At 37.0% G+C, this 15,562-nt stretch overlaps 1 protein-coding gene across 5 annotated transcripts in view; it reads right to left on the bottom strand.

The window, feature by feature from the left end:
• PKIB (cAMP-dependent protein kinase inhibitor beta) overlaps positions 1–15,562 on the bottom strand; it is a 236,063-nt gene that overhangs the window by 40,517 nt on the left and 179,984 nt on the right. For 3 of the 5 annotated variants that reach the window (XM_063666548.1, XM_054492925.2, XM_054492924.2), the window contains one exon: positions 10,609–10,675. The gene's annotated coding sequence lies outside the window, so the exon portion shown is untranslated. Of the gene's footprint in view, positions 1–10,608; positions 10,676–12,046; positions 12,230–15,562 lie in introns of those variants that run through there. The other 2 variants (XM_054492926.2, XM_054492930.2) reach the window with 1 other exon arrangement.

The raw sequence follows: 15,562 nt of genomic DNA, 5'->3' as shown, positions 1-15,562 counted from the left end.
GGGTAGTGTTGGGATGGTAGTAAAGGATGGTTAATGGGCACAAAAAAATATAGAAAGAATAAGACCTAGTATTTGATAGCACAACAGGATGACTATAGTCAGTAATAATTTAATTTTATATTTTAAACTAAAAGAGTATAATCAGATTGTTTTTAACACAAAGGATAAATGTTTGAGGTAATGGATGCCCCATTTACCCTGATGCATGCCTGTAACAAAATATCTCATGTTCTCCATAAATATATACACCTACTATGTACCCACAAAAATTAAAAATAAAAAGCCAACAAAAACTAATTAATTAATTAATTTTAAAAAGCTAGCCCAGTTACAGCAGAAATTTTCCTTGAGTATTTCTTTTTTTCATAGGCAGTTGTCCAACTGAGGCCAAATAGAACGGGCGTTTTGCTGCTGTGCTTATGCATGATGTAAACTCATTTGAACCTAAGATTCTTCTCTTTCTTTTTATCCTTTTTAAAACTTGCCTTGAGATTTATCTGGGAAATACAAATTGGGTCATTCTTATCTCTATTGCTTATATACACTGTAGTAATTATAAATGCCAATAGAATTTTTAGTCTTTTTAAAACTGCAGCTTTTTGGTATTACCTACGCTTTGGCCCAATCTCCCCCTTTAATTCATGATGATCTCATTTCTTAAATTAAAGATAGTGATAGGATCCAGTTCCTAATTCTATCACTGTCTATGACTGGGGGCAAGTGACTAACTTTTCATAACACATTTTCAATAATCTGAGAAGTTTAGCAGCTGGAAGAAAATTAATAAATGTGTTTTCTGAATTTAAAAAATTTATAGAAATATTTCAATAGACTAATTTTTAAGATTGCAATGTACATTTTACATGAGACTCACATGTGTATCTGACCTTGACCAAAGCATACCTTATCCAGTTTTTCTTATTTTACAACTTAAGAGAATTGATGCAAAGCCAAATTAATCAATGCTATTAAAGGCAGTCAAGAGGAAAACAAAACAAGTGACGATCAATGTGTAATTTGTAGATATCTGAGAATTTTGGAGCTAGAAGGAATTTTAATCATCAGCTCATTAATAAACAAAACAAAACTAAAAACAAAAAAGCAGGTCTATTTTCAAAGATGTGTATAGGAGACCAGATTGCTGGTATGACTAATCATCTGATTAATTTGAAAATCCAGTCTAAAGCTCATGTCACTGGACTTCTAGGGCAAACTTATAAGATAATGGTGGTTTCTATAATTTTTTTCAAGAATAAACATCAGTTTCTAACATCAGATTACTAGTGGACATGGTGGTGTGATTTGTAAAGGTAAAAGGCCCAGCCTCAGTTTGGGGGAGATGTGGAAGAGAAAGATAGATTTTCTGATATCCTTCTTTGAGGGCTAGGTCTTTATTGTGCTTAGGGGAAAGCATTTTTTTCCTCCCAATTTTTATTTTATTGTGATAAAAATAACACTTAACATGAGATCTAGGCGCTTAACAAATTTTTAAGTGTAGAATACAGTATTGTTGACTAAGGTACAATGTTGTACAGCAGATCTGTAGAGCTTACTCATTTTGGTTTACTGAAACTATATGCCTATTGATTAGTAACTCCCCATTTCCTTGTTCTGCCATCTCCTGGCAACCACCATCATTCCACTCTTGGCTTCTACAAATTTGACTATTTAAAGTGCTTCATGTAAGTGAGCTCATGCAGCATTTGTCTTTCTGTGACTGGCTTATTTCACCTCAAGGTTTATCCACGTTGTCATACTTAATAGAATTGTCTTCTTTTTAAAGGTATAAATATACCAAGTTTTCTTTTTCCAATCATCTATTGGTGAACAATTCAGTGTTTTCACATTTTGACTGCTGTGAATAGTGCTGTAATGAACATGGGAGTGCTAATATCTCTTTAATATCCTGATTTAAATTCTTTGGAATAAATATCCAGAAGTATGATGGCTGGATCATATCATAGTCTTATTGTTAGTTTAGGGGAAAGTTTCTGATTGTAAGGTCTATTAGGGAAAGACATGTACATTTGTCGCCCTTGAGTCTTGCTTAGAAGTCAGTCTGTGTTCTTTTAAGGCTTTATGAAAAAACTGATTTACTACATTGGTAAAGCCATCTTGCTTGGGAGTAGATTGTTGGGGTAGAGGAGACTTGGTTAAATGAGAACTCCACTTTGAAACAATAATATTCTGAATGATAAAAGTTCCTTACTGATGTGATTTCAAAGTTGTACTCATTGAGGTCTGATGTAATTTGGATATTTGTCCCCACCCAAATCTCATGCCGAATTGTAATCCTCAACGCTAGAAGGAGGGCCTGGTGGAAGGTGTTTGCATCATGGAGGGTGAATTCCTTATGGCTTGGTACTCTCTTCCTAATAGTGAGTTCCCTCAAGATCTGGTAATTTAGGAGTGTGGCACCTACCCCTCCAACTCTCTCTCACTTGCTCCTCCTTTTGCCATGTGACATGACTGTTCCCCCTTTGCCTTCTACCATGATTGGAAGCTTCCTGAGGCCTCTTTAAAAGCCAAGCAGATGCCAGCACCATGCTTCCTGCACAGTCTGTAGAACCATGAGCCAATTAAATCTTTTTAATAAATTATCCATTCTCAGGTATTTATAGCAATGTAAGAACAGCCCAATTCAGGCTCTGAATTCCATAACTGCCAAATTTTAATAATCATAATGTGTACTGATTTATGTGCAGAGAGAATTATTGACTCGATTCCAGGAAGGCAGCACATAATTAAATCAACCTTGCCTGTGGGAGATGAGCAGATGCCTGAAACAGGTTACAAAGTAAGGAAAGAGCCAATCAACTGGGGACCCTTGTGAATGGGCCCAACTAATGAACTTTAGTAATGATGTTGAATAACCAATTCCAGGTTTCCCATTTCTGCACTATAATTCTCTCATGTTATCCTCAAGGCTTGGTAAAGTTTACTATGCACCATAATCATCCTAGTGATGCCTCTGCTTTGGACAATAAAGTAAAATTGCTGAGAACAATCCCGGGAGGATGTAGACCAGAGAGAACTGTAGCAGGCTCAAGAAGCTTTGGAAGACAGCAGAAGTCTCTCTTTGGAAGAGAGCAGAGAGACCAGAGCAGCAGACGAGAGGTGATGGGCAGCACCCAGGATAGATTCATAGAATCTGAGGGTTGTCAGAAACACTCTGTATGGGTAATACTAAAAAATATGGCACATTCTGAGGTGTAAAAGTTACAACTATGTTTATTGAGGTCTTATGCCAAAATAACCCCTCAAGTTGAAAAAACCTACAGTTTTTAGATAATCCATTGATTCAGAATATATGTAACAAAAAAGCATTTTTGTGAATTAAATACTTTAAATAAATTATTTTTATAAAATAATCTATGCATATTTAGATAATGGTAGCATTAATGTGACAGTATTTATTTAGACACAGACACATGGCTTTGTGGACTCCTCTAATAATTCTACAGAATCCTAGGAGACCAGGACCTCCATGTTGGCAAACATTTAATTGTATCATAAATCATGGCCCTACTGGCCAGCCCCCTGACACAACTGTGTCCTGTAACAAGTATAATTTTGCTCTCTAACTCATAAGCCTTCCTCCACCTACCTTTAACTCCCCACTTCTTCCATTTAGAATTATAGACTATGTGAGCTAAAAAAAAAAAAGTTAGTGTTTATCTAATCTATTTCTCTGAGGTGGTTCATGGATATTGAAAGGCTAGATAACTATGATTGAGTCCCAGAGGGCCTCAGCAGTATATCTGGAAAATAGGATGTAGAAATTTCTCATGCTAGACTCCATCCCACAGTTCAATCAGTTGTTCAGTCCTGAGTTCTGGAATGAATATTGAGCACTGATAGCACATCACCACTTGAGGGCTGTAGGCTGACACATTAGTGCATCCTTTCTTAAGCCATATCCAAGCCTCATTAGTTATATGGTGCACAGTCACATGGCAGAAAATCATTCTTGAGGGAACAATTAAATATTACTCCTGAAAATTCTAAATCATTTTCAACGTGGCTGGGATGGCAAAGCATCATTTAATTAGCAAGTGCAATAAAGCTGTGACATTTAAAGTAAATTATGATATATTTTCCTCTTTCCTTGGTACACTGAATGGTGATATATTGATCTTTATAGTTGCCATTTCCAAGCTTTAATTTTTTTTCTTAATTGGTTAATCCAAAAAATGTCAATTAGGTAATTACCCCTCTGCTGTTTGAATCGTCTTCATTTATTGAGCAAAAGAAAATTGACTTCAGAAGGAGAAATTCAATTATAATATAATACCAGGGGAAATGTTATATCATTGGAGTATAATAAAACAATATTGTATATGAGCAAAACTCAGTTTATTTTATAGGTGTAAAAGAAATGTCCTTTTTCTGAATTCTAAAAAGTAACTTACCAAACAAATGATCAAATATAAATTAGCCAATCCAAAGTCATTTTTATTCACTTATGAATGTATTAATTCATTTGAAAAATATCTGTTGAGTGCCAATTATATGCCTGCCCAAACAGTTTTATAATTGTTTTAACGAACTCCAATGGATGAGAAAAAACATTATAAAAACTATTAACACAAATCCATATATAATTCCAAAATGTGGTAAGTCTTAGATAAAAAAAAATTACAAGGTTTTATGTGAGTATATCAGGACCTGGCTCATTGAGACTATGAACTGAGATATAAAGGAAGAAATGTAGTTAACTGGTATTGAGGTAGGAAAAGAGTATTTCATGCAGGAGAGACGAGCACATTTGAGGAACTGAAGGAAGGTCAGTGTGGCCAGAGCAAAGGGAAGAAGGGAAAGATAGACACAAGATGAAGTGGATCAGTTAGTAGGGGCCACAGCATTTAGACATATTAAGAATTTATTCTATCCTAATAGTGACAGGAGGTCATTGAAGGATTTTAAGTGACAGTATGACAATCAAAACTGAATTTTAAAAAGTTCGTTTTGGCTACAGCAAACAGAATAGATTGGAAAAGAGGAAAAGTCAGTTCAAGAGATGAGTTAGGAGGCAATTGCAGTATTTCAACTGAGGGATGGTGGTAACTCAGACATGTTGGAGCTCAGAAAGCAATACCTCAAAGTGAAAACTTCAGAAGCAGCCTCAGAAGCAAACTTTTTTCTTTGATCTTGGCCTGCCTTCCTGTCTGGCAGTCCCATTCTCCCCTGAGGCTTGTCATAAAAACTAGAATCCCTCTTCCCCAAGGCAGGTCGCAGAAATCAGAATCCCTTTTTTTCCAAAGCTAGCCATGAAACCTAAAAATATGACTCTAATCTTCCCTCTCCCTTTCTGTCTAAAAACTGGCCACAAAGAAATTATCTAACTCATTCAACCACAGGTGTGAAGAACCCCTCCATTTCAGAGAGGGTCCTCCCCCAAATCCAGAAGGAAAGAATGCATGCTTAGAGCAGCCCAGAAGAATCTAGACTGACAGACCTTGCTGGGTTTCCCCAGTCAGACTATTAGCATGAGATCATACAAGTTTTGTCTAATCATATTTCTATATGGCAATCCATACTTTTTTGAACATAAGCGTAAAAATGGAAAATAGCCCCTGTATTTTGGGGTCTTCATTCTGAAGGCTCCTGTGTATTCATGTTAAATAAATTTGTATGCCTTTTATTCAATTAATCAGCCTTTGTGAACTGATTTTTCAGCAAACCTTCTATAGAAAGTAGAGTTTATGTGTTCTATTTAACAATCCATAAAGTCCCAAGTTATTTGTGTTCTACAATTGACCTATTTTTACAGAATTATATGTGTCAAAAGAAAAAAGAAAGCAGATGCTATAATAGAAGGTACATGTGGTTTGGTTTAGAATCTGTTCTGAACTTTTGGCTCCTCTACCTATTATCTAAGGGACCTTATACAAGGCACTTAAGCTCTCGAAGCCTCAGCTTCCACCTCTTTGGAGTTCACAAAAGAATACCTCTCACAACTGAGATGATGAAGTGTGACAATGTACGTGATTCTCTCGGCATGTGGAAGGCAAGTTAATATTGAAGAGCCCCAGGACAAATCAGCTCATCTCATCACCTTGGCTTAGAAATATCACCTTCCTTCTGAAACCTGTTCCTCCTCCTGGATTTTCCTGCAAGTGAACACCACTGTACATCCACCCCAGAAACCCAGGAGGCATCCTTTTCCTTCACCCTCCATGATCAAGTCATATAAACTCTGGTCTCTAAATAGGTTTTAAATCAGTGGATGGACTGCTTTTCTCATCCTTTTTCACTACCCAAGATCACCAGCCTCTCTAGCTTAGATGATCTCTTCACTGAGTTTCCTGCCTCGGTTTTTGCCCTCTCATCCATTCTTGACAACAGCCCAGCAAATCTTACCATCTCAGCTCTTCAGCCGTCCCCTTACATCAGGAAAAGCTCACCCAGTTTCTTAACAAGACCTGTAACACACTTCATGAAATACACTCTGCTTACTTCCCAGGCTTCTCTCTTGCTGCTCCTCTGATTCCCTCCGGTCCAGCAGTTGAAAGAAACTACCCTCCATTCAGGACTTACAACTCTCAGACACACTCCCTTTCACCTCCAAACACAGGTCACTGCACATTTGTGCTTCCTCCTGGCTGAAGTGCTCTTCCTCCAAGACTTCTTTTCACTTGGGCAACAACTACTCAAAACTGAAGTTTTGGCACACATAACACCTTGTTTGGGATGCACTTTTTTTTCACTTCATGGTATCCCAAGTATGTTGGATCGCCTGTAGCCACAGGAGTCTGACTGGATCATGGAGAGTCACACAAGTTGGAGGCAGTGGTGTGAGAAGACACAGGCCTCCCGCCACGTGTTGCAGCGTCCCTCTTCCTCCATCATGCTGACGCCAGCCTTATTTATCTGCATTGCATTTGCTCTCTTTATTAAGACTTAGATATATTATTTTCATGTGGTTTCAAAATGTTGTACATTTATATTGTGGGTTATGGTTTTGCACCTAAAACAGACCAATGTCACCTCCTCTCCAAAGACTTCTTTCACTCTCCTAGTAAGTGGAAGTCACGGCTTCTGTGCTCCTGTGGCACTTGCAAACATTCCTGCAGCAATTTTCATACTTATCTCATTTCTCACGATGTTGTGAATGCTTTTGAAACTAGGACTATACTGGATTCATTTTACATCTCTAGTACCCAGGACTGCTCTTCAGACAGAGAAGCACTGAGTATTTGTTGAACTTAATTGCACTCCAGAGCTGAAAAATGTCCAAATTAGGGCAAGTAAAGATGTGCCACAAAAAAAACAAAACAAAACAAAAAAACAGAAAGATTCAAGTATTAAACAAAAGAAACAAACTAAGATGATGGCTCTGCCTTCTGGACATACAGAATTTACGAAAAGGCCTGGCTCTGGCTAACATAAAGACCAAGAAGGCAATAGAGAAAATGGTGCAACTATAGGAACAGAAGTCCTGTCCAGGTGAGTATGAGCATTCCCTCAGTGGCCCTTCTGCCTCTTTTCATTCAGGACAGAGAACTGGAGTTGGGAAGGAAGATGCTCTCACTTTCATAGAGCTGGACAGTTAAGAGCACTTTCTATGCCTGCTCTGGAAGCCTGAAGTCAGCACTAGAAAAGCTGGTTTTGCTCATGCCTGTAATCCCAGCACTTTGGGAGGCCGAGGCGGGCAGATTACGAGATCAGGAGATTGAGACCACCCTGGCTAACATGGTGAAACCCCGTCTCTACAAAAAATTAGCTGGGCATGGTGGTGGGTGCCTGTAGTCCCAGCTACTAGGGAGGCTGAGGCAGGAGAATGGTGTGAACCCAGGAGGCAGAGCTTGCAGTGAGCCGAGATCTCGCCACTGCACTCCAGCCTGGGCAACAGAGCGAGACTCCATTTCAAAAAAAAAAGAAAGAAGAAAGAAAGAAAGGAAGGAAGGAAGGAAAGAAGGAAGGAAAGAAAGCTGGTTTCACAAGTAGCATAGGTTCCTAAAATGGCAGAATTAGAGTCATTCAATTGTGATAAAAATGAAAGTAAGCTTGGGGCAAGAATCCAACTGTTAGTCCTGGTCTTCTCCAGGGGCCTTGGGGCAAATCTCTGAGTTTAATTCCCTCCTCTGCAAAATAAGGGGTTTGAACTAGATGATCTCCAACAGTCTTTTCTGGTTCAGGAAATCTGAAATTTATGGGCTTGACATATGGATTTACTTAAAGCAGCTACATAGCCAAGGGTGAGAAGACAGTCAATCTCAATGTATGCACTGCAGACAATCCAAACTCATCATTTTCATTCTTTACTTGATCTGCACTAGCAGAAGCACACAAGCCTGACTACATCCCCTCATCCATATATGGTAAGCAGCACAGCCAAAACCTTCTTCAACTAAAAGTTAGCGATGCAGTGAGGCTGTAAAGCAGGAATTTTCAAAGTATTATAATCAATGAGGCAGTTTTTTTTAAAAAAAAAAAAAAACAAGTTCCAAGGCCTTGCTTCAGCCCTGCTGTTAAATCAGGAGCTCCAAGATAGAGCCCTAGAAATGTGTATTTTTTAAAAAGCTCCCCTTCGATTTTGATTTGGGGATCATTTTTAAAGGAAAATTTGTATTTCTCAAAGATTAGCTTATGAATTACTTTCATAAGAGTTATCTAAGATACTTGTTAATAGTTGGAAGTGTGGCCAAGAATCTGCATTATAGCAATTCTTCCAGTGACTTTATAAATACCAATATCATCCATAACATAGCATATATATGCTTACAAATGAAATATTTACAAGGACAAAACCTCAAGATCTATAAAACAATGTAGTAAAGACAGGAAATCACAGGTACAGTATAGGTTAATGTCATTGTTAATATTTACAAACTGAAGTGTTAGGAAGTTCAGGCAACTTACCCAGAATCACAAGATTAATAAATGTATGCAATGAAACTGAAAACTAATGTCGCAAAGCTATGAAACAGCCTATACTGCTGCAAAATGTGTAATTAAACATTTAATGCACCTTTTCATTAAACAATTGCTGAGGTCTTATCTGATGAAGCAAGATAGAAATATATCTCAGTTCCTGTTGGTCAGTTTTATTAGCTACTACACAAATGTTAATGTCATATAGTAATAATAGTTAACCAAGATAAAGTGACTGTTAACTACTAAGCAGCAATGTTTCAGTGATATCCTGGAATCATAAAATGATCTAGGGTAGTCATCATTTTAGTCAACAACCCTCAAACACAAACATTTATAGTTGAGAACCCCAGAATTATGCTGTCCAAGGTCTCATACAGCTAGTGAAGAGCCCACTCAGCTCCAGACTTTAGTTGCATGACTTTGCTTTACTGATCTTCTTTACACTTGGGCCATGGGCTGGGTACCAATCCATGGCCTGTTAGGAACTGGGCCACACAGCGGGAGGTTAGCAACAGGTGAGCAAGCAAAGCTTCATCTGTATTTACAGCCACTCCACATCACTCACATTACCACTTGAGCTCTGCCTCCTGTCAGATCAGTGGCAGCATTAGATTCTCATAGGAGCATGAGCCCTATTGTGAACTGTGTATGCAAGGGATCTAGGTTGTATGCTCCTTATGAGAATCTAATGCCTGATGATCTGTCACTGTTTCCCATCACCCCAGATAGGACCATCTAGTTGCAGGAAAACAAGCTCAGAGCTCCCATTGATTCTACATTGTGATGAACTGTATAATTATTTCATTATATATTACAATGTAATAATAATGTAAATAAAGTGTGCAATAAATGTAATGTGATTGAATCATCCCAAAACCGTCCCTATCCCCTCCAACCCCAAGTCTGTGGAAAAATTGTCTTCCATGAAACCAGTCCCTGGTGCCAAAAATGGTCGGGGACTGCTGCTTTACACCATCACCTCTGTGTTCTTAAATTCAATATGCTGATTATTTGCTTTAGTGCTATAATAAAACTTCATTAGACATGATTTTTTTTCAGGGAATACAACATAATTTTTTTTCACTTACAGGTTCTTCTAAATTTATCTAATAAAATATTTGTGAAAATGTGTGCTTGTCTCAAATTCTGGTAAATTAAAATAGAAAAAGTCTCCTAGATTCCTCATTCTTGAGTTGATCAGTTTTGGGTATAGGACAATAATAGGCCTTTCAGAACTATGATGAAACTGCATGGACCTTAGTATTATGAGACCTAGTTTTGATTTTAAAAAAAAATTCACCAAAAGTGGTCATAGAAAAGCCATATTAACTTTTAACAGAATACTATTTCTTCCCTTTCCTGTGGACCTCTTTTTCTCTTCCTTCTCATTGATGTGACAAACTCTCTAAAATATGTAGACACACATGTGTCTTCACAAAAGGAAGAAAGATAATGAAAAAGACATCATCAAAGAGAAATGTCCAAAGAATAAACCAAATATTTATGAGCTATAGATAGATTTGGTGAAGGTTTTCTAATTGAGGCTTTGGTTTATTTATTTTGTTGTTTGAGGAGTGGTAGATTTTTGCATATATATTTCTCTCATTCAAATTTTGCATCCCACTTCAGACTAAATATCCATTTCCTGTCAAGTGTTTTATGGTAGGAACCATTTCTTTCACAAAATCAATATATAATTTCCTAAATAAAGAAGAAAAGGATACTTACAAATCTCTGATTAAAATATGTTGTTATTTCTGAGACAGGTTTAAAAAATTCTGATAAACTTTCTTTCCTGCAAATTAAAAAAAAAAAACTATGAAGAACCAGAAAAGATGGCAATTCAGTTAATCAAATTTTAATTACTTTTGGCTTTTTAAAATATTTAGTTAAAACTGGTAAACATCACGACTTGCCTGACTTTCTCAGGAAAAGCCAAACCTCTAATTCAAACATAAAATTTTCTATTAAAAGTTAAAAGGACCTTATTTCAAATAACAGTTATTAGTTCCCAAGATTATCAGCTACAAAATCCAGTGGATGATTGCTGCATTGATGCTGTTAAGGATCATTGTCAGGTTGAGAAATCATCATGTAAAAACAACTGATCATTACAGGAAATATTTGTAGCCACATAAAAATGATTGTAGGACAATATTTCGCATGATACCACCTTTGGAAGCTTGTAGAAACACACCAGACTTTGAGAATATAATTGTAGAGAATCTTCTGCACCCTCCATAAGTATTCTAAGGCATTGTACCAATATTCCCAGTACCCACATAAGGATCATGTCAAAGGAATCGAACCATCTTGCTCTTGGAAATCAAAGTAAACTACCTATATATAATTCCTATTTATAGAATGGGCCTTATATTTCAGGACTTAGCATCTGGCATAAGAAGGGTGAAAAATAATGCGAGTATGAACCATCGGTATGCACATTAGCCACTCATAGCAATAAGGCTCTTTGCAAATTCCCTTCACCACACTCTCACTGCCTTAGTTCAACCTACCATTCACTCTTCCTGGACTGTGGCAACAACGTCCTAATGATTTTCTTGTATGCATTCTTGCTACCTGCAAATCCATTCTTTACACAGGTGTCAGGCAGAATTATTTCAAAGTAAATATAGTCATGATCATTCTACAATTAACCCTTATTAGTCTGCCTATCACCTATAATATCAAGTCCAAATCCCTTCACATGGTACATGGCGCCCTCCAAGAACTAGCCCCACTCCACTTTTCCTTCCTTTTCACCCATGCCCAACCTGCACCAATCCTAAAGCTCCACAGTCACACTCCACCAGTAGAATCCTGTGCTTTATTTCTGTCACCCCTGTGGCTGAGTTTCTTTGCCCTCCATCTCTTCCCCATCCCCTTGCTAGTATATCTTCTTCATCTATTCTGGGTCAACTTGGGCAACCCTTTCCAGAGCCTTCTATGCCTTCCTTAGTCTAGGCAGGTTCCTTCCTATGTGCTCTAAAACACCCTGGTATATATCTGTCTTTGTGCTTATCACAGGTATTACACATTTCGGTTTAGTGTCTGCCTTCCTGCTGCAAACAAATTTTTTTAAGCCTTTTGAGGGCATGGACTGTGACTCATTTGTCTTGTCCCCAGCACAGTGTTTCACAGATGGTAGGAGGAGTGCAATAAATACCTGTTGAATGTCAAGGTGCATTAGGTGTTTTTCAGACTTGGAGCTGCCTGAATGCATATTTTATCACCTTGGAAGAATTTTAAAATTAAAAGCAGACATCATTTTAACCTTGTTCCCATACTCAGTTTCTCAAATGATCTTTGCTCTTCCTCTCACTCTTTGTCTGGGACTTTTTCCTTCAATGAGTCCTATATGTCCAGACCAAATAAAAGGAACTGAGAAGAGGAAGTGAGAAATAAATGAAGAAATGATGATACAGTAAGTAGCAAAAAGATAAAAATTTGTAAACTTCAAAACTTATATAATGTAATATAAATATACACCCCTAAAAGACATAATTAAGAAAACAAAATTTTGTAGTCTTAATATTTTCAACCATTTGGACACAGCTCTTGGCAAAGATCTAGTAGAAACTATAAATAAAAATCTAGTTTAAAGTCTGTTAGATAAAAGTAAACATTGCTATTTGCATTTTAAAAATGCATGTTTAAAATATCCCTATAATTTTATAACCTTTCCATGATTAATTTTTTTATTTTACAGAAATGCACCTATCCCTGTCTATTGCAACACAACCAAAATAAAAAAAAGAGTGAAATAGTTGTTTTTCCCTCTCCACTTCTTTCCAGTTTATTTTACATACAAATATACATACGTGGTGGACTTTGAAAATATTTCATCCATATTTTTTATTACTAATGTACATAAAAATTCAGATTTAATGAAGATATGCTTACCACAAAAATACTAAAGATTAAGAGACTGTAACAGTCTCTACTCATCCTTTAAAATATCAGTTATCAAATATTTTACTAATGAAAGTGCAGTAATTCTTGGGAAGATTGCAAGAACAGTAGCATGCCCCTAACAAATACAAAAATAATTTTTGTGTGTACATATCTCCCATATATGAATATTTATACTATAAATTATAAGTATTACTATCCTAATAGTCTAATATAACTTATTTGCTATATTATTATATATGTTAAATACATTAACAGACATTAAAAATAAAATATAAATAGATATAATTAGATGTTCTAATATGTTTTTCATGATCCTCAGTATACGATGCAGAATTTACAGATGTTTCTACCACACAAGGTCTGATTCTTTCTCCATTCTCTCTCCTGAAACTACAACTAAATCAAGAGAAAACTTGATGATATACATGGAAGCTAAGACATACCAACAGCCAAAAAGTCAGTGGACTCATCAAGGTGTATTGATACCCTTTACAAAGGGAGCAGATCAAAGTATGGGTGAATCAGCAGAAATTTATCACAGTAGAAACACATGCACGTTCAGAATTAGCAGAGATCTTGAATGTCATTTAGTTCAATCTTTTTCAAACTATTGTTTTTAGATGAGGAATATTTTCTTTTTAAATGAACCCCTTAGCAGAAGGCCTACATTCAAGATGGATACAAGCAGAACTGATCTGGGTACCTCGGGCTTCAAGGTCTGATGCTCTACTCACTCCCTTCCCTACTCTGCTCCTCTTTCTCAGGGAAAACTACATGTCTACACTGCCACTTTAGAGATGAGGCTACCAGGCTGGATATGGAACAAGAGCAGCCTTTTCAAGAAAGATATAATAACGTAGCTAAAAATATTAATCTTGGTGCTTGTCCATCCTCCTTTTTGATGGACAATCTACTTGCTTGCAGGAACTGATTTCTCTGCATGTCCCAAGCTGACCTCAGTTGTAAATATAAATACTTAAACCATTAACTAACAGGATTTAAGGTAATTTTTGGTACTAGGGTTTGGTAAAACAATAAATACTTATTTTTTCTTCCAAATATATATTTTCTAACTTGAGTTTTAATAACTCAAGCAGCCAGCCATGTTAACATGCAAATAACATGGATAAAGGAGAAGAATCTATTGGGTCTGAAGCACAAAATTTCAGGGGGTGCCCAAAAGCTCAGAAATAAAGATAAATAACATGTAAATGCCATACACTGTAAAAACAGAAATTTATGCAAAGATCTATGATGAACAAAATATCGAAGTATTAAATACAGATTTAACCCTGAACTTGTGTAACAGCCTCATGTATCTCACCTGGTTCAGTGACTTCTCTGAAAAATGAACTGTAAACATAAAAATCATGTCAGGTTAGTTACATTATGCAAATTTCTGCCTCAAAACACCAAGGACTGTAGAAGGAGAAGGAAATGTAGTTTGGAGGACAAAGTCCAGTCAAAGGCATGTTCCGGTAAAGGCTTTTACATTTCAGTCTGTAAGACTGGGGATAAGATGAGGTTGCTTGGGAACAAATAAGCAACTAGACAACTGTAACACATGAGATAAGACCTAACCTATGCTTTCATTTGAACTATTTTACAATGTCAATGAGCTACTAAATCTAGTTATAGCTACTTCAATAAGCTTTTTTTTTTTTTTTGAGACAGAGTCTTTCTCTGTCACCAGGCTGGAGTGCAGTGGTGCAATTTTGGCTCACTGCAACCTCCGCCTCCTGGGTTCAAGCCATTCTCCTGCCTCAGCCTCCCAAGTAGCTGGGATTACAGGTGCCCACCACCACGCCCAGCTAATTTTTGTGTTTTTAGTAGAGACAGGGTTTCACCATGTTGGCCAGAATGGTCTCGATCTCCTGACCTCGTGATCCACCCACCTCGGCCTCCCAAAGTGCTGGAATTACAGGCGTGAGCCACCGCACCTGGCCCCTTCAATAAGTATTCTTTTAAATTTTTGTTTTGTTTTTAAAAGCAAGGCATAGTTCTAAAATACACAAAAATCTGAAAGTTAAAATGTGTCCAGTGAACATCATCTGACTATGTGAAGCAAATGAACCACTTCAACTGTAAGACCTAGTTTTAAAAGTCTACTCTTAAGAGGATGCATTTAACCTCTCAAGCATTACAATGGTGAACATAATCATCACAGAGATGAATCATGGTGACATTGAAAATGATGTGCATTCATGAGGATGTTTTCTGTCCACCAACTCAAATGAACTAGCTTAGGAGAATGAATGACTCTGCCTGACACATAGTAAGTACTCAACATACATATACTAAATGAATAAATTAATGAAATAATAAAAGTTGAAAGATGGCTGGCAACAGGTATACTAGGACCAGATTATAAAGAATATTGAAACAGAGATTTCATGCTGTGGGCCACTGAGCAAAGGTTTGATGAGGTTTAACAACAACAACAACAACAAAAACATGTGATTCCTTATAAGAAATAATGGGTGATGGGTGGATTGGTAGTGAGCAAATAGCAAATCCAGCAAAAGTTTTTAGAAATAGCCTTGGCAATGGGCAATAAGGCCCCACCAAAGGGTGAGGACTATAAAACTGGAGGAAGACGAGTATAGGGAATACTGCTGGCTGGCTGCTATTTGCTCCTCTCCCCCTTTCTATAGAAATAGAAAGTTTAGCTGGGTACATAGTCACAGATAGTATTACCAAGCCTTCCATGCTGCTAGGTCATGCAACTGGATTTCTTCATTAACTGTGGCTAGGTGCAGAAGTGATA

Source organism: Pongo pygmaeus, chromosome 5 (assembly GCF_028885625.2).
Source record: "Pongo pygmaeus isolate AG05252 chromosome 5, NHGRI_mPonPyg2-v2.0_pri, whole genome shotgun sequence".
In the NCBI taxonomy this organism is placed as follows: domain Eukaryota; kingdom Metazoa; phylum Chordata; class Mammalia; order Primates; family Hominidae; genus Pongo; species Pongo pygmaeus.
Note: the sequence above shows the minus strand (reverse complement) of the source record. Positions and strands in the feature narration are given on the sequence as shown.